Source organism: Staurois parvus, unplaced genomic scaffold (genome assembly GCF_062004578.1).
Source record: "Staurois parvus isolate SC_StPar_1 unplaced genomic scaffold, SC_StPar_1.0 ptg000371l, whole genome shotgun sequence".
NCBI lineage: Eukaryota > Metazoa > Chordata > Amphibia > Anura > Ranidae > Staurois > Staurois parvus.
In genome coordinates this window covers 1823854-1848379 of record NW_028318167.1, presented here as the reverse complement: position 1 = coordinate 1848379, position 24526 = coordinate 1823854, and the positions used below count along the sequence as shown (strand labels likewise).

Here is a 24526-nt window from a genome sequence, read left to right as displayed (position 1 = left end):
TCGGCTCGGTCATGTGATCAGCTGTGTCCAATCACAGCTGATCACATGTAAACAGGGAAATGCCGGTTATCGTCATTTATCTCCTCATGAGCTGTCATGCTGACAGCTCGTGAGGAGAGGAGAGCCGGTAATCGGCATTCCTCGGAGGAGACATGTACACAGATCATCAGAGCACGGATGATCAGTGTGCCCTGATGATCTGTGTAGCCCCAGCTGTGCCACCGGTCAGTGTCCATCAGTGCCAGCTGTCAGTGCTCATCCATGCCCGCTTCCAGTGCCCATCAGTGCCACATATCAATGTCCATCTGAGCTGCCAGTGTCACTCAGTGCCAGTCAGTGCTGCCAGTCTAGTGCCACCTATCAGTGCCAGTCAGTGCCACCTATAAGTGCTGCCTTTCAGTGCCCATCAGTGCCACCTACCAGTGCCTCCTCATCAGTGCAGCCTCATTAGCGCACATCAGTGAAGGAAAAAAAATCACTTATTTACAACATTTTATAACAAAATCTAAGAAAAAAACTTTTTTTTCCCCCAAAATTTTCAATGGGTTTTGGTTTAAGAAAAAATAAAAAAAAACAAGAGGTGATTAAATACCACCAAAATAAAGCTCTGTCAAACAAATTATAAAAATGTCATATGTGTATAGTGTTGCATGACTGCGCAATTGTCAAACTGCAACAGCGCTGAAAGCTGGAAATTGGTCTGGGCAGGAAGGGGGTATAAGTGCCCTGTAGGCTAGTGGTTGATATTCTCCAAAATGTCCACGCAACCAGGTCCTTACTGAAAGAAAAACATTTTAGGTCTGAAGTTTTGATTAGATTTCAGGTATCCTACTGGTTTAGGTTTTAAAGAAAAAGCTGGATGTTCAACAATGTTCTTGAAAGTCTGGTCCTGAGTGGAAGTGTCTGTGTTAAATCTAATCAGCTGATGAACTTTCACTGTTTTAATGGAAAGGAAAGCTGAAAGTTCTGAGTAAAGCTGCAATGTTTGCATCCCTGTAGAAGTGAATAAACCCTTAGAGAGCATCTCACCAAAAATATAATTGCTATTACAGGGGATGCCTAAAATATTACTTGTGTCTTAATGCAGACGTCTTGGAAAATCAGTGAGCCCATCACAAACGCTAGAAAAGACATTTCCGGGGCCGTCCTGTACATCAACTATGTACAGAAGACCTCCGGGTTGCTATATTGCACTGAATTTTACAAAAAATTATAGCAGTAGCAGATTGAAAAGATAATTTTTAAATAATGTTAAAATACAATTTGGCTTGTGTAGCAATTGTATAAAAAAACACAGTTACCCCTTTAACCTATTCCTGAGTTTTACAGAGTCCACAATTCAAATATTGAGTGTGTAACTAGAGTTTTGCTTTAATGTGCAGATCAGCTCAAGTGAGTGATGCCCTAGTTCATTAGCACAGTGCAATGGATCATTTCCTTTTCACTAAAGAAGTGGCATTCCCTTCCTTGCACTGAGAGGCAATACTACACATCAGATTAAAAAGTCCCAGAGGATGGAGAGGATGGGTATATTTACTGTCACTAGTGATGAAAAATGTGCCTTTAGATGTACAGTAGTTGTGCCTATAGCCAGCACAAAAAAAGAAAAATTTAAAGTATTAGTTCTACTGTCAGCTTTTCTACTGTCAAGTTTTTTTTTCTCAACCTTTTCTAATTTTCAGTTCAGGAATTGCTATGAATGACTGTTATGGCTTTAATCTGTGATGCACTGGAAATGAAAATGTATGTGTACAGAGGGATCTTAATCACATCTAAAAAAGTAAACATGGTCCATGGAGGAAAAACTCATCATGGTCCTCCTCATTTTAACTGTGGGAGCATTTGACTGTTGAACTTGCCACCAGAGCTTTGTTTCCTAATTAACAGGACTGATATGTTTTCACCTTTAAAGGCCTTACAGCTCCCCAGAGCAATCAATCTACTGCAGCTCAATTACTGCGCTGAGCTCCGGCCGCAGCTAAATAAGGGAGAGCAAGGTGGGTGCAGCAATGGCAGGGCCAATATGAATATGCATGGGTTCTAAGTGGGTGATCGAATCATCATAGAGGGGTCAGGAGAATTTGCAGCAAAATAATGAGAAGAATTAATCATCACACATTCGTCAAGCACTTAGGGAAGCAAGTGCGTTCTTCCAGACGTGACGTTAGGTTGAAGAAAATCTGGCTCAGAGCCAGCTGCGAATTGATTCACAACCCTCAGAAATGGAAGTTTTTAATTTTCAAATAAGAGGGAAAAAAAAAAAAAAATTCATGCGCTTGTGATTAACATACCAATTATCGGTATGGCCTAACAAACCATGCTAATTGAAAACGGCGGTCAAAAGCTGCGCAAATCCAACCAGCTGGGATTCCTTATGGGGTGTTCAGTTGTTCACATTAAGTAAAACATTAAACAGAGCCATGAAATCCTGAAATGTGTTATGATAACTTCATGTAAACAAGCACTTAACAACTGGCACATGGAGGGAAGCATTAGAGCTCTCTGGACGTCCTCCCTCCCTTGTTTCATTACAGGGGAAAATCAGTTAAATTTAGTCTAAGGGCTTAGTTTATTTTAGGTCAAGAGAAATTATATGCTGATTTATGGGTCTATGGTTCTCCCACTGTAAGTGTGACTGTGCCAAGAAAGGATTACTGTAACTTTAGAGCAATATAGCGATGGGCCACAATTACCCGCAAATAAACATCAGACAGTTCTAATTTTCAATGATGGACATCAAAAATGACAAGACGACTCTTTTTAGACCGCATTATGTTGTCGCTGGCTTAAACAAACCAGCTTTGTTAGAAGAACAAGTAACAGATGATTCCCAATGCTGCAGTAGGTCCAGGGCTCCAGATGTTTAAAATCATATGCACCAGTTACTCTAACATACCTTAGTGTTTTTCCCTACTGTTCAGGGCTATATATTCAATTTTTCAACACGCATCAAGTTAAATTACAAAAATATACTTTTCCATGTGTGTGCTGTATCTGGTTTTGTGCTCCTGCCTACTTTTCCTCTTGGCTAGTAAATTTCCAATTTGTTATGTGCTGCCTGGGCTGTACGTTTTGGCTCGAGCAAAAAGAACACCAAGCTGGCACACTAGCGAGGCCTGGAGACCAGAGCTGCCAGGACACAGACAATTGTAAAGCACAATCAAATGGGAACATTCTGGGAAAAACAGATATCTTTTTCTCCCTCATACACCCTTATGTATGTATGACAGCTCAATGTTATCTAATGCTATGCCTCACTCGCAGGCTGGCTGGGATGCATTGATAAAAATGCTGGTTATGTGTACCACTGGCCAGCAAGCAAAAGCGGCACCCATTTTGTAAGCCACGGAAATCGACTGTTTTTATATTGCAATCCCATCTGCAAAGAATATTTAATTCTTTAAGGTTAATATAGACATGTATTATAAATTGCAGGTGCCATGCTACTGCCCATCTATTACCTGCATATTCTGTGTAGAGGTGTATTCTGGAGCTAGCAGAATTGGAGCAGTTTCAATACATGGACAAACAGATTAGCACAAACTAAGGTGAAAAAAAAAAAAACACAAAAAAAACAAGGGCTACTGCAATTATTATAATACAGGATTTATATAGCGCCAACAGTTTGCTCAGCGCTTTACAATATAACAGGAGACAATGCAGCAACAATACAGTTCAAAACAAGAGGGATAGGAGGGCCCTTCTCCTTGGAGCTTACAATCTAGGAGATCTAATGTCTATGGACGCCAAGCTGAAAACTGCAGTATGTTACGGGCAGAGTCACAAACCAAACATGGCACAAATATAGAAGCGTTGTAAATTATTGTATTGATATTTTTAATACAAATTTAGCCTAGGTTTACACTGAAGCAGCTCTGCAAGCTGCGTTTTGCACAGGCATGGCAGCCAATTCATTTAAATGGGCTACTATGCCCCTTGATAAGCAGGGAAAAAGGTCCCTAAACCATTTTTGGGTTTGTAGCCCACATGGGAACTGCAAGTGCAGTGCGGGAGCAATTTCCTGTGCATTTGGCATGCCATTAAAATTAATAGCAACCGCACACATCTTCTGCGTTTCTCAGGGTAGTTGATGTCCCGCAGTGGCAATCCCCCACACAAATGTGAACCAAGCCTTAAAGCTGAACTGTTTCCAAATAGTGAAATACTCAATGAAAAACATGTGCATTGTATCACTTGCCAAAAATGTTCTGATTCAGAGCTGCAACTTTTGTTATTCAAACACCCCTACCACGTTACATAAACAGGTGAAAGACCCCCACACTACTCCATGACAGTAAAGTGTTACATGCTAGTCACCTTCCTGCTCACAGACTGCTGACTGGGCAATAAAGGAGTTTACCATTCCAGCGAGGGTCTCCTTTTGCTCTTCCCTCCTTTAAACAATCTCACAGTACATGAAATGCTGGTAGTTTCACAGAAACATAAAAGATTTTAATTTGTTTACAGGTAAAGCTCAAAGGCATTACAGAGAGCGAATATAAAAAGTAATTTTGGGTAATCGTGTTTTTAATGAATACCTACATAAACTAAAAGGATGCTTTTATACTTTCCTAGCTTTATGTAAAATATAGTGACAAGAAGCAAGAATAATGCTTTGCATCACGGAGTTAAACATGAAACATACAATAGGAATAATTACAATGCTAAAGTACAGAAACTAGTAACATCAGTCACTTAAAAGAAACCAAGGGATTTAAAAATACCTAAATTGCCTTTGTTACCACACAGCAGCAGCTCCAGATGGTGACAAGTCATATTAGCCATTTAATGCAGTGGGTGCTCTGAATCTCAGGGTAGTCTGGTACGTCAATACTGGCCAGCTTTGACCTTTGACTTCCATCACAACACTGACTTGTAGTGCTGTCCATCACAGACAGGCCAACAGTATGGCAAAGAAGTAGTAAATGAAAGTGAAATGTAAATGAAGATAAAGTGGGGCAGATTGTACAAGACATTTTAAAGGAAATAATGGGCTGCATAACACATCTTTCAAAATATGTGATCAGACCCAGTTAGGGGCCATCTATGGCAGAGGGGAACAATCCTAATATACACTATATTGCCAAAAGTATTGGGATGCCTGTCTTTAGACGCACGTGAACTTTAATGGCATCCCAGTGGTAGTCCGTAGAGTTCAATATTGTGTTGGCTCACCCTTTGCAGATATAACAGCTTCAACTCTTCTGGGAAGGCTGTCCACAAGGTTTATGTCTATGCGAATGTTTGACCATTCACATTTGTGAGGTCAGGCACTGTTGTCGGACGAGAAGGCCTGGCTCTCAGTCTCCGCTTTTATTAATCCCAAAGGTATTCTACTGGGTTGAGGTCAGGACTCATCCATATCTTTATGGACCTTATTTTGGTGTGCAGTCCTGTTGGAACAGGAAAGGGTCATCCCCAAATTGTTCCCACAAAGTTGGGAGCATGAAATTGTCCAAAATGTCTTGGTATACTGACGCCTTAAGAGTTCCCTTCATTGGAACTGAGGGGCCAAGCCCAGCACCTGAACCCCCCCCCCCCCCCCCAAACTTTAAATTTGGCACAATGCAGTCAGGCAGGCTCTGTTCTCCTGGAAACCGTCAAACCCAGGCGCATCCATTGGATTGCCAGTCAGAAAAGCATGATTCGTCACTCCAGAGAACATGTCTCCACTGCTCTAGAATCCAGTGGAGGTGTGCTTTATGCCACTACATACGACTCTTTGTATTGCACTTGGCGATATAAGGTTTGGATGCAGCTGCTTAGCCATGGAAACCCATTTCATGAATGTTATTGTGCTAATCTGAAGTCAGCATGCGCTGACTGCACATTGTCATGTTATATGGACTACTACTTCGTGGATGAGCTGCAGCTGTTTCCAGTTTCTTCCACAGTTGCCCATGGAATATTTAGTGGCAAGGAAATTTAATGAATGGACTTATTGCTCAGGTGGCAACCTATCATGGTACCACGCTTGAATTCACTGAGCTCCTGAGAGCAACTCATTCTTTCACAAATGTTTGTAGAAGCATTCTACATTCCTAGACGCTTGATTTTATACACGTGGCCATGGAAGTGATTGGAACACCTGAATCCAATGATTTGGAAGCATGTCCAAATCTTACTGGCAATATAGTTATGTTCTGCAGTACGTGGGACCCATTCGAAAATAGAACTGCATGTACAGCTGAATTCAATAAACAATGCAAAGAAAGCAATCGCTGTTCAGGTTATCCTAGCAAGAAAAATATTAAATGTGATTGGTTGCCAGTGATTAATATACTATCTTATTAATATGCCAATCACTAAAAATACTGCTAATTTTCAACATGTTTACTCATTTTAAGCACTGGGAATGGACTTTCAATTTCTTGACTTAATCACACGTTACCTCTAGTGCTCTGCTAAGTCCTAATGTTTATTTTACATGCCTGTATATTACTTAGATTCTTAAGATCCTCAAGAAATAATTGCATACTCGAGGCCTGTTGCAAGCTACACTGTTTACATCTATCAAGTTCTTACACACGATATGACCTGCCACTTGTGCCTCCAATTAGGAGAGAACCATGAAAATATAAATGAAGTCTTTTTAGAAAACATAAGCATTAGAGTGGTAATAAAGTCACACACATTTTGTTTTATTTTTAATTTCTTCCTTGGAGCTTCTGCCCCCTGGCCTCTGTTCCTGTTATCTCTGTGCTGCTGGGACATATGGAGTAATATGTGAGCCTCTACAATATGCATGCTCCCACACAGTGTTAGGACACTGGAAGCACCACCTACCTTACTCAGTTGCTGTGCCTTTGTGCACTGGCTGAGATGCAGCGCTCTGAACAGCTGCATGTAGTGTTGGGCAAAAAATTGTTTTTAAAAGGGAGCTTCAGTCTACCCCCCCCCCCCCCCCCTCAAAGAAAAAAGAAAATTAAAAGTCAGCAGCTTCGAATACTGTAGCTTCTGACTTTTAATACTAGGGACACTTACCTGTCAAGAAGTCCAGCGCTGTCCTTGCCTGAGCCGGTTTGTCGCTGGTCTTTGGGTCCCTAGTCTTGGCGTCTTAACTAAAGGAAAAAAGCAGTGAAGCCTTGTGGCTTCACAGCCGGCTTTCCACTGCAGATGTGTGAGTCGCACTGCACTTTTTGAACAGAGCCGCAGTCTTCTGAGACCTGTGATGTATCATAGAAGGCTGCAGGTGAAGAGGGGAGGGGTGGGGAAAGAACCTAGGTGATCTGGGCAAGTGGGAGCAGGTATTTGTAAAAAAAAAACTGGGTTCCTACCCCCCCTCAAAAAAAGGCATTATATGCAAAATGTTAAAGGGGGGAGACAAGCAGAACAGCTTATTACCATTAATCATGAAGAGAAACCAGAGTGAATGTATGTAAAAAAATAAATACAAAAATGCAATCAAAACAAATGAAAAGGTAATGAGATGACAGGAGAGTTCTGTGTAAACATGGTAATGTAGAATACCAGTTCTGTTACATTTATGTATAGTCATTTCATTGTTTATCTAAAAAAAACATGCTAAAGATTTGTTTAATGTAAAAAAAAAAAAAAAAAAAATGTGTTAATGCATATTAAATGTTTTACATACAGTACAGTGCTTCTATAAAGTTTGTAATTAAATCTATCTATTAAGGCAGCCATACTTGCACACTATATATGGAGGTTATGCTTGTTGCTTTCCTTTGCTATACAGAGAATGCACTTTACCTTCTCCCTTTGACAAAGCAAGGGCTAGAAGTCAGCCAATTCATTGAATACAACGCAAATCCTATGTTTCTCGGCCATATTTATAAAGCAGCAAATGTGGACTCTCACTAAACATTCACTGATGAAAAATCAGAACAAAAATGTACAATACTGCAACTTACCATTCCTTAGATGTGGTGGCTGTATTTGTTCTCTTTTTTCAGGATTTCCATCCCTTTAGTTTCAAGAGGTGATCCTGCCAGTAACACTTCCTGCCCTAGAGTGACTGCGCTCACTAACTGTACTGCATCTATGGAGGAACAGGGTTATCGCCCTAGGACAGGATGGACTACAAAATACCTTCCACTTTTCTCCATTCTTTGGAGTAAAGGCGTTTTGTAGTACACACAGAGGTAAAAGTAATGCTAACTGGTAAGAGAGCACAATCAGAGAGAGCATAGGGTGTTATCAGCACATTTGGTTTCTGGAAGGATATATAGGTATCTTTGTACAATTATTACAAAAAGATATAACCAAAAGCTTTCAATAGTATATTCACCAGATAAAAATGGAGCAAACAAGAATTGTAAGGATTTACGTAAAATTTATAAGGTCAGCCTCTAGTGGCAAACCGAATGAAAAAAAATTAAAGTGAAATGGGAATAGTCCATTAGGCTTGATTCACACCAACATGTTTTAAGCTGACGCATTTCCCACTGGCATCAACAGAAACGCATCAAACATCAAAAGGTATGTTAGCGTGAGTAAATGTGCATTGTTGTGCGTGGCAGTGCACTGAATGTTAACACACATCACAATGCATATGAACACGCGTAGCCACGCATATTAACGTGTTGTGCATTACCATGGGTTTCAGAGGAAAAAACTTTATCAAGTAGAAACACAAAGTTGTGAATTCAGCCTAAAGTTTTGCTCTATTCATATCTGTGCATTGCTGGTGTTGTGCAATGGAAAAAATTTCCTGCTCACTGCATATTTGATGTGGTTTCCAGCTAAGCAAGTTACATAGGGTTGGATGTTAAAGCATGTAAACTTACTAAGCACTAAATCGACTACACACCAAACACATAATTGTGAACAAAGCCTTGCTATACATTGGGTATTGGGTAGTCAAGATGAATTGAAACAGTAAACAGCAGGCCAAACAACAGCCACCCTTACAATATAGACATCTCCTAGATTGTAAGCTCCAAGGAGCAGGGCCCTCCTATCCCTATTGTATTGAACTGTAATGTCTCCCATTATATTGTAAAGCGCTGAGCAAACTGTTGGCACTATATAAATCCTGTATAATAATATTATAGACAAGAATAGCTAGGACTCCAATCAATCCTCTTTCTATTCTATCCTGCTAGATATAAAAAGGTAATCATTTTAGGTAGATAGTTCTATATTAAACTCTTCTTTAATGGCAAGCCCCTGAAGGAATCTCTGTACAATCCATGAATCTCTGTCAATGCGATGTTTCATCATATGTAAAGCCGTAAAAAATGTTGCCCCAACCACTGTCTTAGAGCTATATGTGCAGCAAGTATTGAACTCTGAAAACTGCCACTATATGTACACCATATTCTTCCCTGTATACATCCTTGCATCCTGTAGAATTACTCCATCAAACTAAATGACACCATGTAACGTGACTGGAAATAATGAGACATAGCACAAAACCCACTGGATAAACAGGATATGTTTAGCTTCAGCCCTAAAACGAAGGCCAAAAGACACCACAGACTATTTATTTCAACTAAGTTACCATAATCCTTTAACAAAGAAAAACATTCACGAAATGCAAAGCTTAACCCTTGCCAAAGCATATTACATTTAAGAGCCAGTAGAGACTCTAGCAATTGAATCAAAGTAAAGAAATGATTTAGGATGCAAAAATAAAATTGGAAGGTGTGCAGACTTTAGCCCCCAATCCCACCACATTTCAGGCTTCACAGGGGAAGGTCTGCCTATGACTGTGTTGGGAATTGAGTGCAGTTTATGAGTTAATAACCGCTTTACGTGCAATAAACGCAGAAGCCCATACAGGAGTGTTTATTAGCTCAGGGATCAGCCATTACGGAGTTAACCACAAGCCTCCCTAACTTACTTCTCCAGTGACTTAGGAAATCAGATTAATCCAAGTTCTAAAATACATCTTTTCTGCCAAGAATAAAATGTCTGAAGGTGGAAGGAAAAATGACAACGGAAAGATGTGTATTTCTCTAATGAGGACCTACAGCTATTGTACACTGCAGCACTGTTGCCCACATATTGGTCATTTAGATCTCCATCAGTATGACATATTCTCTTTTCAGTACCAATGTTCATTTGATATTCGCCAGGAATATCATGAATATCCCTGGCACTATTTCCAGTGCAAAGGGAGCTGACATGCACTACTGCTTCTATGTTTTATAGCAGACATGGACACAAGTACTGGTGGGTCCCTTAACTCCACACAGGCTTCCAGATGTATGATCTTCGAGAGATGAAGCAAAACTAGAAACTGACCTCATAAATGACTATTACTGCCTGTAAGTGCCAAGCAAGAGGGCCATCTGAAATCCTGAAAAGGCAGAGTGTGTCGCGTGGACTGTCATTGGCTCACTTTAGAAAACCTTGCCCATACATGAAACCACTGAAAACGTCCATCAAACAATGATTCTCCACTCATTTTCTGTCCTAGTAACATTCCATTCCAGGACAGGAAGCAAGGGGTTGTCTAAAGCCTTTCTTTGTCCAAACAAAATGGTTTCGGATGAGGTGGAGCCTTCAATACATTCAGCAGCACAGGTTATGGTATTGAGAAAAATGAGGGGCCTCCAAGTAAGAAATATCAAAGGTGGAGCTCTGGAGAATAATATAGGGCAGTTGGTCTCCAAACTGCAGCTCTTCACTTGCTTTTATCCAGCCCCTGGGTACTACTTCATCCAAGGATATCAACAATGGGACATAATTCCCCCTACTGACACCAATAAAGGGGCACAATTTGTCCCAGTGACACCAATGGTTGGGCCCAAAGACACCAATGATAAGGCACAAATCCTCCCAATGACACCAAAAATGGGGTCCAATGACACCAATGATGGGTCAAAATTTCTCCCAACGATGGGTCACAATTCCTCCAAATGATGGGTCACAGTCACAATGGGACACTGATATGTGACATTGATGGGCACTGAAGGGCAGCACTGATCATCAGTGCCCTGATTAGTGTAGCTGTCCCCTCTGAGGAAGGCCATTTACCGGCTCTCCTCAGGCATCACGCCATTAGCGTAAGGAGAGGACTGCCGATAACTGGCATTTCTGGTTTACATGTGATCAGCTGTGATTGGACACAACCGATCACATGGAAGACCGTACGTCAATGGCTTTTTACCGCGATCGGTGATCTGCTGTCCGAGGGACACAGCCCACCACCGACTGCTGCGCACCCCAGGGGCTAGAGTGGGAGGACATCATTTGATGGCCTCCCAGAACAAGACAGCCCGTGGGCGAGAGGTGGTTAAATCCTCCAACATAAGTTGTACCTGTTTATCTGCAGCCTTCTCTTCTCTACATCTGATCAAGGTGCTAAATTTATACACCTTGTCTGAGAGTTCAGAAAACAGGAGGCGGGGAGCTGAAATTGCACACTGCAGAGCTCAGTGAGGAGAGCTCCGAGTTGATTGGAAGGAAGGGACACACCTTCCTCCACAGAGCACACAGGAATGGAGCTGAGGCTGTCAATCACAGGCTACGTGACTGCCACCTTTTTCTTCTCTTTGTGTCATGAAAACTTGACAGAAGTGACTCATGCAGATAGAGGAATGAAGCAGCAGACAGAAATGACACAGTGCTCTTAATTGAATCGAGTACACAATATAGAGGGATTTGATTTATTCATATTTCATGTCTGAGGTCTACAACCACTCTAAATTTACCAAGGACAATATAGAGTGAGGACTTAAACTAGTCCCTATATTTATTTGCTTCATAGTTGTTGATAAATTTACAAGAAATTTTACAACTAATCAGACTGTAAATGTGTAACGAGGCTTCCTTAAAAGAAAATAGAAAACAACTGGCAAAACTAATCAAGAGACTACAATACGGAAAATGGAAGACAAAGTAAAATATGAATCGTAAAATGCATACCTGATGTACAAGAATCATATTTAGTATGAGACTCTTCAATAAGGGCCATTTAAATATATAGTAAACAGAAGAATGCTGAGCGTGGTACATCAAGCTTCAGGATATGTGATATTTGATATTGAAATACGCATCATAGCACAAAAGATGGAGGCTGTATGATTAGTGAGAAGTTGAAATACTAGTGGGAAACTCAATGTAGATGACAGCAACATTTATCACTTGCTTTCCCCAAGGTATTCTGTATATAAATCTCTCTTCCTACTCACCTTCTACCACCATATTCCTCTATAGTGCATCAGAATGATTTCAGTCTCCACATCCTTCCTTGTCAAATATAACAGTCCTACAAACAGGACATCTTCAGCCTCATTCAATGGACTAGAAATTCTAAAGAATAGTAGCCATACAAACTCTTCAGGATTAAGGGCTCTTTCAGAAGCGGCAATAACAACAACAGGTGGCTAAGCCGCAGTTTTACCGCCCTCCTCTCAGCCGTCCACCAGACTTGTAACAATACAGCTGAGCAGCCACAAAGCTTTGTGACATTTTAATTCAGGGTGCAGAATTTGACAGGTGGCACTGCATGTCAAACTTGCCCTTTGAGTTCAATGGGGTTGCACTGCAATGTAAAATTGCTGTTTATCAATTTAAATTAAAAAAAAAAAAAAAAAAAAAAAGTGTTTAGAAGGCAGCAGTAGTGCCTCCTGAACACCTGTACGCCTCTCCTAGATGCCCACAATGGATCACTTTTCAGAGGGCAGGAAGCAGTAACACTAATGTGATAAAAAAAAAAAGCCTATCTCCTAGATAAAAGCTGACTGGTTATCAAAAGTCCCTGCACCAAAGAATTAGCACTGTTAAGCGAATGAGACCATTGATGTTTTAGCTACAAGAGTTTAGGCATTTCTTTACACAGCCTTAAACTGCATGCAAACTCCAACAATACATTTCTATTATTTGCTCCTTTATGCTCTATTAAATATACCATTGAAATAATTTTGTTATATCTGTGTATCGTGTTCTTCCTCTGCAGACAGTTCTCAGTCAGCACTGTTCCCAGCTAGCACTGTTCCCAGCTATCTCCTTAGACTACAAAACACCTCCCATTATATTATGAAGAGGGAGGGATGTTATATAGCCCAAACACTCCCCAGGGATACAATGCTGCTCCCTCAGACTACAGTTGTCCCCCTAGAACAGGAAACGTGTTCCTGGCAGGATCACCAGGTGAAAATAAAGAAAAAGAAAAATCGGCCACCACGTCAAAGGAAAGGTAAGCTGCAATACATACATTTCTTTTTTCCTGTGTGTTTAGATACACTTTGATGATGCATTACAAATTTGTTGCCACATTGTACAAAAATAGTTGTGTGTATTGATTTAAGCCCTTTAATCATACTTCCAGGTTAAATGCCACTATATACAGTCAGGTCCATAAATATTGGGACATTGACACAATTCTAACATTTTTGGCTCTATACACCACCACAATGGATTTGAAATGAAACAAACAAGATGTGCTTTAACTGCAGACTGTCAGCTTTAATTTGAGGGTATTTACATCCAAATCAGGTGAACGGTGTAGGAATTACAACAGTTTGCATATGTGCCTCCCACTTATTAAGGGACCAAAAGTAATGGGACAGAATAATAATCATAAATCAAACTTTCACTTTTTAATACTCGGTTGCAAATCCTTTGCAGTCACTTACAGCCTGAAGTCTGGAACGCATAGACATCACTAGACACTTGGTTTCATCCCAGGTGATGCTCTGCCAAGCCTCTACTGCAACTGTCTTCAGTTCCTGTTTGTTCTTGGGGCATTTTCCCTTCAGTTTTGTCTTCAGCAAGTGAAATGCATGCTCAATCGGATTCAGGTCAGGTGATTGACTTGGCCATTGCATAACATTCCACTTCTTTCCCTTAAAAAACTCTTTGGTTGCTTTTGCAGTATGATTTGGGTCATTGTCCATCTGCACTGTGAAGCGGCGTCCAATGAGTTGTGAAGCATTTGGCTGAATATGAGCAGATAATATTGCCCGAAACACTTCAGAATTCATCCTGCTGCTTTTGTCAGCAGTCACATCATCAATAAATACAAGAGAAGCAGTTCCATTGGCAGCCATACATGCCCACGCCATGACACTACCACCACCATGCTTCACTGATGAGGTGGTATGCTTAGGATCATGAGCAGTTCCTTTCCTTCTCTATACTCTTCTCTTCCCATCACTCTGGTACAAGTTGATCTTGGTCTCATCTGTCCATAGGATGTTGTTCCAGAACTGTGAAGGCTTTTTTAGATGTCCTTTGGCAAACTCTAATCTGGCCTTCCTGTTTTTGAGGCTCACCAATAGTTTCCATCTTGTGGTGAACCCTCTGTATTCACTCTGGTGAAGTCTTCTCTTGATTGTTGACTTTGACACACATACACCTACCTCCTGGAGAGTGTCTTGATCTGGCCAACTGTTGTGAAGGGTGCTTTCTTCACCAGGGAAACAATTTTTTGGTCATCCACCACAGTTGTTTTCCGTGGTCTTCCGGGTCTTTTGGTGTTGCTGAGCTCACCGGTGCGTTCCTTCTTTTTAAGAATGTTCCAAACAGTTGTTTTGGCCACGCCTAATGTTTTTGCTATCTCTCTGATGGGTTTGTTTTGTTTTTTCAGCCTAATGATGGCTTGCTTCACTGATAGTGACAGCTCTTTGATCTCATTTTGAGAGTTGACAACAACAGATTCCAAATGCAAATAGCACACTTGAAATGAACTCTGGACCTTTTATCTGCTCATTGTAATTGGGATAATGAGGGAATAACACACCCCTGGCTATGGAACAGCTGAGAAGCCAATTGTCCCATTACTTTTGGTCCCTTAGCAAGTGGGAGGCACATATGCAAACTGTTGTAATTCCTACACCGGTCACCTGATTTGGATGTAAATACCCTCAAATTAAAGCTGACAGTCTGCAGTTAAATCACATATTGTTCGTTTCATTTCAAATCCATTGTGGTGGTGTATAGAGCCAAAAATGTTAGAATTATGTCGATGTCCCAATATTTATGGACCTGACTGTAGCTGAAATTCATGAATGACAAATGTTAGAGGGGAATCCAACTATTTACATTGCTCACTAGTGAAACAACCAGACATACTAGGGACTGATTCAAAGACCATGTCCAAAATAAAAGTATCCCCCTCATAGGAGTCATCTAATACATTCAATTCACACTAGGCTCCTGAAAGTTTATTGAAAAACCACGGTATGTTTTTCCAAAAGGGAAACTAAGAAAACTTCTCATCAAGCAGTTTTTATGGTCCTCCATTTATACATAGGGACTTCAGGCATCGTTGGTTCCCACTAGTGTGACTCCAAAGTTGCACAGTTTCCAGTGCAACCTTCATGTGGCTTCCACGCAGTACATGGGATTCTAAGTCGCATTAAGGTAGTGCAGGAACCTTTTTTAAACATGCTGCAACTTTAGTGGCATAAACCGGAACGGGTGCCATTGAAATAAATGGGTTGTGACTTAGATGGCTTTTTGTGTTGCAAGTCACGACAAGTCGCAGTAATATCAACTGAGCCTTAATTGCCGACTTGTGCCATTTGCAAAGTTCAGCTGTTAGTGTGGCAAATTTCAAAGTAAAAAATACTGCACCATTTATGTTGATTACATCATGTGCGTCTTTCAAGGGGATGTATGATACAGCATGTAAAATAGGGCGGCACAGTGGCCTAATGGTTAGCACGTCTGCCTTGCAGTAAATGGGTCATGGGTTTGATTCCGGACCATGGTGCCTCCTGCATGGAGTTTGCACGTTCTCCCTGTGCTTGCGTGGGTTTCCTCCGGGTACTCCGGTTTCCTCCCACACTCCAAAGACATGCTGGTAGGTTAATTGGATCCTGTCTAAATTGGCCCTAGTATGTATGAATGTGAGTTAGGGACCTTAGATTGTACACCCCTTGAGGGTTAGGGACTAATGTGAATGTACGATATATATATATATATATATATATATATATATACACACATATACAGTCAGGTCCATAAATATTGGGACATCAACACAATTCTAACATTTTTGGCTCTATACACCACCACAGTGGATTGGAAATGAAACAAAAAAGATGTGCTTTAACTGCAGACTGTCAGCTTTAATTTGAGGGTATTTACATCCAAATCAGGTGAACGGTATAGGAATTGCAATAGTTTGCATATGTGCCTCCCACCTGTTTGCATATGTGCCTCCCACAGTTTTTGTAGCTGCTGACTTTTAATAAACACAAAATCAGCTGGAACTCCACTTTAAAACTACATAATACATGCATTTACATTTTTAAGAGCAGAAGAGTGCAAGTCAACAGCTATCTGGTTAAATACAAAAAAAAAAATAAATAAAAATAAAATATATATATATATATATATATATACACACACACACACACACACACATTTTGGGTCCCCTATCTCTATATTATTATTATACAGGATTTATATAGCACCAACAGTTTGCTCAGCACTTTACAATATAATATATACCGCTTAAAACTACATAATATGTGCATTTGGATTTTTAAGAGCAGATGAGCATAAGTCAACAGATCTGGTCAATTACAAATTTAAAAAAATAAATATATTTTGGGTCCCCTATCTCTATATAGCCATCACTAGTAATGGACAAATTAATGCAGAAAACAATTAGTCTAGTCTAGGTGCTAGCAGACTCAAACCTTGAGCATATTACTGTTACATTGCAAACGTCTGGATTGTACATTTGTCAATGTTCTTCCTTGAGGATTTCAAGGTTTCCAAGTTTTAGCCTTTCATTCAGTCAGCATATATACATTAATGTACATGCTAAATACATACAGTGTAATTCTAATTTTACTCAAGGTAGATTAACAGCTTAATGCTGTAGGATCCATCAAGACTCCTCAGCCATATATAAGGGAAGTATGAAGCAAAGTATACATCGTCCGATAAACCCAAACCAAATATAAAGACCTGAATTAATAGGACTGGATGTGGATCATCACCACCATTGTGATTCTAAGACTTGTAAACAAATGTAAGTCACATTTGGATTTTGTGTACTCTACCGCCACCTTGTGGATAAACAAGGTACACACTCAAGGTTACACAAATCAATTCCAAAAATGTTGCTCTTATTGGGGTTAGTTCACCTTTACAAAAACACACCTGGATATCGGTGTCTGTAGATAAAAACAAACTGTGCAGCTCTGACCAAAGTTGAATAATGCCCCAGCTATAGGTGTAGGCCATTTATGTACCTCATGAAGCATGACTGGAAAACTTTCAGGACATAGAAGTGAGGCCTAGTCACTACTGTTCACCTCCACCATCACAGGAGTGAGCTCTTTCTCTTACTCAAACTCCCCTCATGAGCTCCCTGTCCCCTGACATAGTATTTCTGAGCTCAGCATTTGAGAGCTCGCTCCTGTGATGGTGGAGGTGAGCAGTAACAACTAGACTTCACTTAGCGGCGTCAAGGGAGTATTCCAGACAGGCTTCAGGAGGTACAGTGGATATAAAAAGTCTACACACCCCTGTTAAAATGTCAGTTTTCTGTGATGTAAAAAAATGAGATAAAGATAAATCATTTCAGAACTTTTTCCACCTTTAATGTGACCTATAAACTGTACAACTCAGTTGAACAACAAACTGAAATCTTTTAGGTGGAGGGAAGTAAAAATAAAAAACTAAAATAATATGGTTGCATAAGTGTGCACACCCTTAAACTAATACTTTGTTGAAGCACCTTTTGATTTGATTCCAGCAGTCAGTCTTTTTGGGTACGAGTCTATCAGCATGGCACATCTTGACTTGGCAATATTTGCCCACTCTTTCTTGCAAAAACACTCCAAATCTGTCAGATTGCGAGGGCATCTCCTGTGCACAGCCCTGTTCAGATCACCCCACAGATTTTCGATTGGATTCAGGTCTGGGCTCTGGCTGGGCCATTCCAAAACTTTAATCTTCTTCTGGTGAAGTCATTCCTTTGTTGATTTGGATGTATACTTTGGGTCATTATGTTGAGAGATGAAGTTCCTCTTCATGTTCAGCTTTTTAGCAGAAGCCTGAAGGTTTTGTGCCAATATTGACTGGTATTTGGAACTGTTCATAATTCCCTCTACCTTGACTAATGCAGGCCATAGATGGGGAGAAAAACGGCAGATTTTTCTTTTAAAAAACGAAAATTCGGTCGTTCAAGCGGCCGACGTTACCATCAATGGTAAAAAAAATTGGCCGATTTTCATCCCTTCTACAGCTGGCAAAAAGTGTCCCTGCAGAGAGCTCCGCTATTTCTGACAGTTCTCTGACAGTTCCTTCACATTTACAGAGGTTGAAACATTGTATCTATTTGTTTCCATTTAGGATACAGATGTTTTTATTCGGAAACAAATAGATACATTGTTGCAACCGCTGTAAATGTCAAAGAACTGTCAGAGAACTGTCAGAAATAGCGGAGCTCGCTGCAGAGACACTTTTTGCTGGACTGGAATTCTTATTTTCATCCTACTTCTTCTTCGTCCTCTTCTTCCTCCTCATCCTCTTCATCCTCCTCATCCTCTTCATCCTCCTCATCCTCTTCATCCTCCTCCTCATCCTCTTCTTCATCCTCTTCCTCTTCTTCATCCTCTTCCTCCTCTTCCTCCTCTTCCTCCTCTTCCTCCTCTTCCTCCTCTTCCTCCTCTTCCTCCTCTTCCTCCTCTTCCTCCTCTTCCTCCTCTTCATCCTCTTCCTCCTCTTCATCCTCTTCCTCCTCTTCATCCTCTTCATCCTCTTCCTCCTCTTCATCCTCTTCCTCCTCTTCATCCTCTTCCTCCTCTTCATCCTCTTCCTCCTCTTCATCCTCTTCCTCCTCTTCTTCTTCCTCCTCTTCTTTTTCTTTTTGTCTTCCTCTTGCAGGTCACTGCTCATGCGCAGATTTTTTATCGGCAAAAAATCGGCCGATTTGCCCACTAATTGCCGCGAAAATCGGCCGATCGGCAAAATCGGACGATTTTTTTCCAACTTTACAGAAGAAAAAAAACGTGCAAAATACCAAAAAACGGCCGACCAACTAGCCCACTAACGATCCGAAAATCGGCCGATTTTATTTTCGGCGGAAAAATCGGCCGATTTTCGACCCATCTATGGCCTGCATAAGGCACCAGTTTCAGCAGAAGAAAAATCGCCCCAAAGCATGATGCTGCCACCACCATGCTTCATTGTGGGTATGGTGTTCTTCTGGTGATGTGCAGTTTTGTTTTTGCGCCAAAGATATCTTTTGGAATTATGGCCAAAAAGTTCAACCTTGGTTTCATCAGACCAGAACACATTTTCCCACATGCTTTTGGGAGACTTCAAATGTGTTTTTGTAAAATTTAGCCTGGGCTTGGATGTTTTTCTTCATAAGAAAAGGCTTCTGTCTTGCCACTCTACCCCATAGCCCTGACATATGAAGAATATGGGAGATTGTTGGCACATGTACCACACAGCCAGTACTTAGCAGATATTCCTGCAGCTCCTTTAATGTTGCTGTAGGTCTCTTGGCAGACTCCCAGAGCAGTTTTCTTATCGTCTTTTCATCAATTTTGGAGGGACGTCCAGTTCTTGGTAACGTCACTGTTGTGCCATATTTTCTCCACTTGACGATGACTGTCTTCACTGTGTTCCATGGTATATCTAATGCCTTGGAAATTCTTTTGTACCCTTCTCCTGACTGATACCTTTGGAAGCTCTCTGAAAACCATGGCTTTTGCTGTAGGATGCGGCTAAGAAAATGTCAGGAAAGACCTACTAGAACATCTGAACTTTATTTGGGGTTAATCAGAGGCACTTTAAATGATGGCAGGTGTGTACTGACTCCTATTTAACATGATTGGTCAATTTTGAACACAGCTACATCCCCAGTTCTAAGAGGGTGTGCACATTTATACAACCACATTATTTTAGTTTTTTATGTTTACTTCCCCACCTAAAAGATTTCAGTTTGTTTTTCAATTGAGTTGTACAGTTTATATTAATGCTCAAAGTTCAATCCCAAAACTTTGTCCTCGGGAAGGGTAAGAACCTTTGTAACCTTAGATTGTATGCTCCTTGAGGGTTAGGGACTGATATGAATGTACACAATATAAGTAAAGCGCTGCGTAAATTAGTGGTGCTATATAAATACCTGTAATAATAATAAATAGGTTTTTCTGATCTGTCTCTTGGGAATATTTTACTTCATTTCCTAACCCCAACAAATGAGGAAAAACCCTCTAAAATGGGGATAGACACCCCTTTTTTTTGGTAGCTGGAAGTTTTTCAACCACTGTGAGGTTATTGTTATCTGTGTCTTTCTATCATAATGAGCCTTGAAAGATCCCCAGGGGAGTCAAAAAAATAAACCTACCAGACGTTTTAACCCTTCTCCTACTCATTCCAAAACTAAAATAAAAAAGCTTGGCTGCAGGTAGACTTTAAAGTGTGTCAAACCAAAAGACTAATTTTCTTCATTTTAGATAGGAGTGGGGAAGGATGCTCAGAACCCCACCAGATTTTAATGCTAATAGGGGCTCCACAGAGAAGATTTTCCCTCATTTACTTTCCCAGTGACAACAGTTTTACCAGAAAGGAATTGATGAAAGGTCTCCAACCACAATACAAGCAGGTTTTTTCCCCTCACTACCTGTCTGGAAACCATTGTTACCACAACAGCAAGTCCTTGTAGCAGAGCCTTGGAGAGCAATATAAACTAGACAGATGTTCTAATCCTTCCCCAATCTGAATTAAAGTTTTGGCTAGAAACACACTTGATGGGGAGCATTAAAGTTCAGACCAACTGATCCCAACCATCAGCAGAAATCATACAGCCACAAAACATTTTACTACACTTTAAGGGAAATATACTTATGCCAAAACAAGGCTGGAGTTCACAATAAAACCCAACCGAACAGTTTAAATCCATTAAATACAGTCTAGGTACATCAATACAAAAAAGTTTTCACTGCCTTACAGTTTTTTCTAAAGCAGCCAAAGCCTGAGTAGAAAATCCCATTGCCCCTGTCAACTGCAGAGTGTGACCCTTGTTCTCTGTCAAAATCAGTTGTTTTATTACTTAGGTCCGACAGGCCCCCTACAGAGGCTGCCCTATAGCTTTGCAAACAGCAAAACTCATGATCTGTACTGAGGGAGCTCTAGTTGTCATGTTGGACTTCTACAATAACACCACTGCTTCCCTACAGAAAGCAAGGTTGCCACTCTGCAGCATCCTGCTAGGTGACAGGCTTTTCTACTCAGGCTGTGGATAAGAAAGAAAAACTGTAAGCGGTTGTGCATCTTTGGACAGGAAGCACCTGGAATATATTTAGCTAGTTTAAACTAAGTTCAGTTGTGCTTTAAGGCCTGGTTCATACTGTATCTATGAGTGCTACGTCTAGGACAGCCTGTTAATTTCAATGGGCAGCCCTACCTGTGAGAAAAGAAGTTCCAAACCCTTTTGTATAATCGCACTGCACCGAACCGCATGGTTAAATAAATTAATGGCACCCCTGCGCCTCTGCTATACAGTTTCGGGACAGCGCATTATTTTGTGCATGTTCCTGACATGCATAGCTCTGAATCAAGCCTAAGAAATTGACTAATTTAAGTATAAATGCAGACAATGAAATTTGGATTAAGAAGATGCTAGGCATATTATATGCAGTCAAAACTAATACAACTGCTGCTGGATCATAGTGCATACCTGATGATAAAATCTAAAAGATTGTGTCCCACATCAATGTTACCATCTCACAAATACTACCAGGAAGAAATGTAGGCACTGTACAATGTACTTCAAGATGCCATTTTGAAAGTCCAAGTGACCCCTGCACATTTTCACATAACTGCTGTAGTGACCCCCCTGCTGTTTTTGCTCTAGTGATAAATCTGCTATCGAAAGCTAAAGCTTGGTGAGAAGATGTATCTCCATTATTACTGAACTGCTAATTAATCTTCAGCTGTCATGTTGATGGGGGATCCTGCTAAGCTGGCTGACTTTCCACATTCCCTCCCAAACCTCCCTTGTAGCGAGAGAGCAAAAAAGAGAAAAAAAAAAAAATTAAAAGGTAAGGAAGCGGAAAGTTTCTGAGTAGCTAATTAATGGGATGCCACTTGCAATTAAGCATAGCTCTTCTTAATTATTTCTGTAATTTTAAAATATCTAAACGCATTTTTGTCTAGTACAATATATGTTCCCAATTTGATCAAGGCCACATACAGAACATCTTCATTTTAAAGGAGACCAAGCACTATAATACAATACTGGTAATAAAATTGGACATGGTGGTGTCCTACATGCAGAAACCACAACCATTATATAGGAATCTTGGTAATAAATGTGAGCATTTCACTGGGCTAGTATGAAATTCTGACCCTGGTTTTTACCAAAAAGAAGAACAGACCAAACACACTAGGGTTACCTAATTCTATATTTTGACCTTGATTGATGCCAAAGGATAGACACAGCATAAAACATTCTGTGTCTATATTAATGAATTCAAAGTCAGCAGGTCTCACACATCAAAAACACATTAAAAGAGAAACTATAAACTCTAAACACCACAATTTCCAGGGTGGAGTTGGAAGGGGAAAGGCAGGCTTCATTATTACCACTAAATGCCCAAGCCTTCAGGCATAAAGAGGGCAATGAAATCTACTGCAGGTAGGTGCATGTCCATTATACTTTAAAGTGTGTTTTTTTTCTTTTAAGTGGAACTTCACTCTCTAAATCAACATTGACTTTTTTAATCCTTATGCTGCTAGCATTAGTAAACAGTAAAGTATATTATACTGACATGTTTTAAACTTTTTTTTTTAATCATTAAGTTACTTAATGGTTTTTTTGCCTAGGCAAATGATGTCATACATCCCAGGAGTCTTCAGGAGGAGAGGAGGGGAAAAGGAGGTTCTCTCAGATAAGCACACTTTCCTGCATTCATGCCTGAGCTAAGGGCAGATGGATTCCAGGAAGTAAATGCTGCAAGAATCACCTGCCTTTACTCAAGAAGGCCATGGCCAGAAATGCTAGGGTGGTGATTTATCCACAAAATAAAGCTTGGAGACATGGCTGGATTAGTTTTCTTTGGATATTAAATTATTCAAATATAGTTTTTGGTATGTGGTGCTCAGATGCAATGTAGTTCCGCTTTAATAACAAAGGCTTTTCCTGAGGATGCCACTTAAACCCTGATGTTCAGGCAGATATCTGATAGGGTTATGTATTTTACAAATAATTTTTATAAAATGCAGAATTTGATGTAATATCTGCCTGATGTAGTTCTCTGCACAGCAGTACTCAGGACTGGGAGAGAGAAGGCCAGCACAGTGAGCCAACTGGGACTGGCAGTATGCACATGTACGAAGAGGAAGGAAATGCAATAGGAGAGCATAAGATGAGCTTATTCCTTTGCTGCTGTACTATGGAACTAGCATTCTGTGTCTGCTCCAGCCATGCTGCTGTGGCAATGCAAGTTGATGATTTGACTGTGCTGTCTTAGAACACAATTTTAAAGAAACAAAAAGTTGTGCCAAGTGTAAAGTTTGGTGGAGGGGGATTATGGTGTGGGGTCGTTTTTCAGGGGTTGGGCTTGGCCCCTTAGTTCCAGTGAAGGGAACTCTTAAGGCATCAGCATACCAAAACATTTTGGACAATTTAATGCTCCCAACTTTGTGGGAACAGTTTGGGGATGGCCCCTTCCCGTTCTAACATGACTGTGCACCAGAGCACAAAGCAAGGTCCATAAAAGACAAGGATGAGAGAGTTTGTGGTGGAGGAACTTGACTGCAGAGTCCTGACCTCAACACGATAGAACACCTTTGGGATGAATTAGAGCGGAGATTGTGAGCCAGGCCTTCTTGTTCGACATCAGTGCCTGACCTCACAAATCTGCTTCTGGAAGGAGGATCAAACATTCCCATAGACACACTCCTAAACCTTGTGGACAGCCTTCCCAAAAGAGTTGAAGCTGTTATAGCTGCAAAGGGTGGGCCAACTCAATATTGAACCCTACGAACGAAGACTGGGATGCCACTAAAGTTCATGTGCGTGTACAGGCAGGCATCCCAATACTTTTGTCAATATAGTGTATATACAAACTACTTTTCCCTAGGACAGTGGTCGGCAAGCCGCGGCTCGCGAGCCACATGCGGCTCTTTACACATTCTAATGCGGCTCTTCTGTGTGCCAGGCGCCTGCTCCCCTCCCTCCTCTCGGGCAGCCGAGGACTCTGCAGCTAGCCCAGCAATGATTGGCCAGTCTCGCTGCCACTCACATCCTGATAGCTTGTGATTGGCTGTCAGGATGTGTGTAGGCGGGGCAGCGTGACGAACGTGAGGGGAGCTAGGCTCCTCTCACAGTCCGCCCTGAAGACCGGAACGGCGCGGGGAACACGGCGAGAGGAACGCGCGGAGCAAAGGTAAGTGAATTGACACAGGAGGGACTTGGCTTACTACTTGCTACTTACTTACTACTACTATATGAGGGATGAATTAATATGGGGGATGAATTACTATGGGGGATGAATTACTATAGGGGATGAATTACTATATGGGGGATGAATTACTATGGGGGATGAATTACTATAAAAACTTATTGAAACTAAAAACAGTGTACCATCCTATGTATTTTCAGTTTTAAAAATGTGGCTCTCAAAATAAATTT

At 40.8% G+C, this 24526-nt stretch overlaps 1 protein-coding gene across 1 annotated transcript in view; it reads right to left on the bottom strand.

The window, feature by feature from the left end:
* Window positions 1–24526, bottom strand: part of RAB2A (RAB2A, member RAS oncogene family) — a 134956-nt gene that overhangs the window by 30656 nt on the left and 79774 nt on the right. The gene's annotated exons all lie outside the window — the stretch shown is intronic.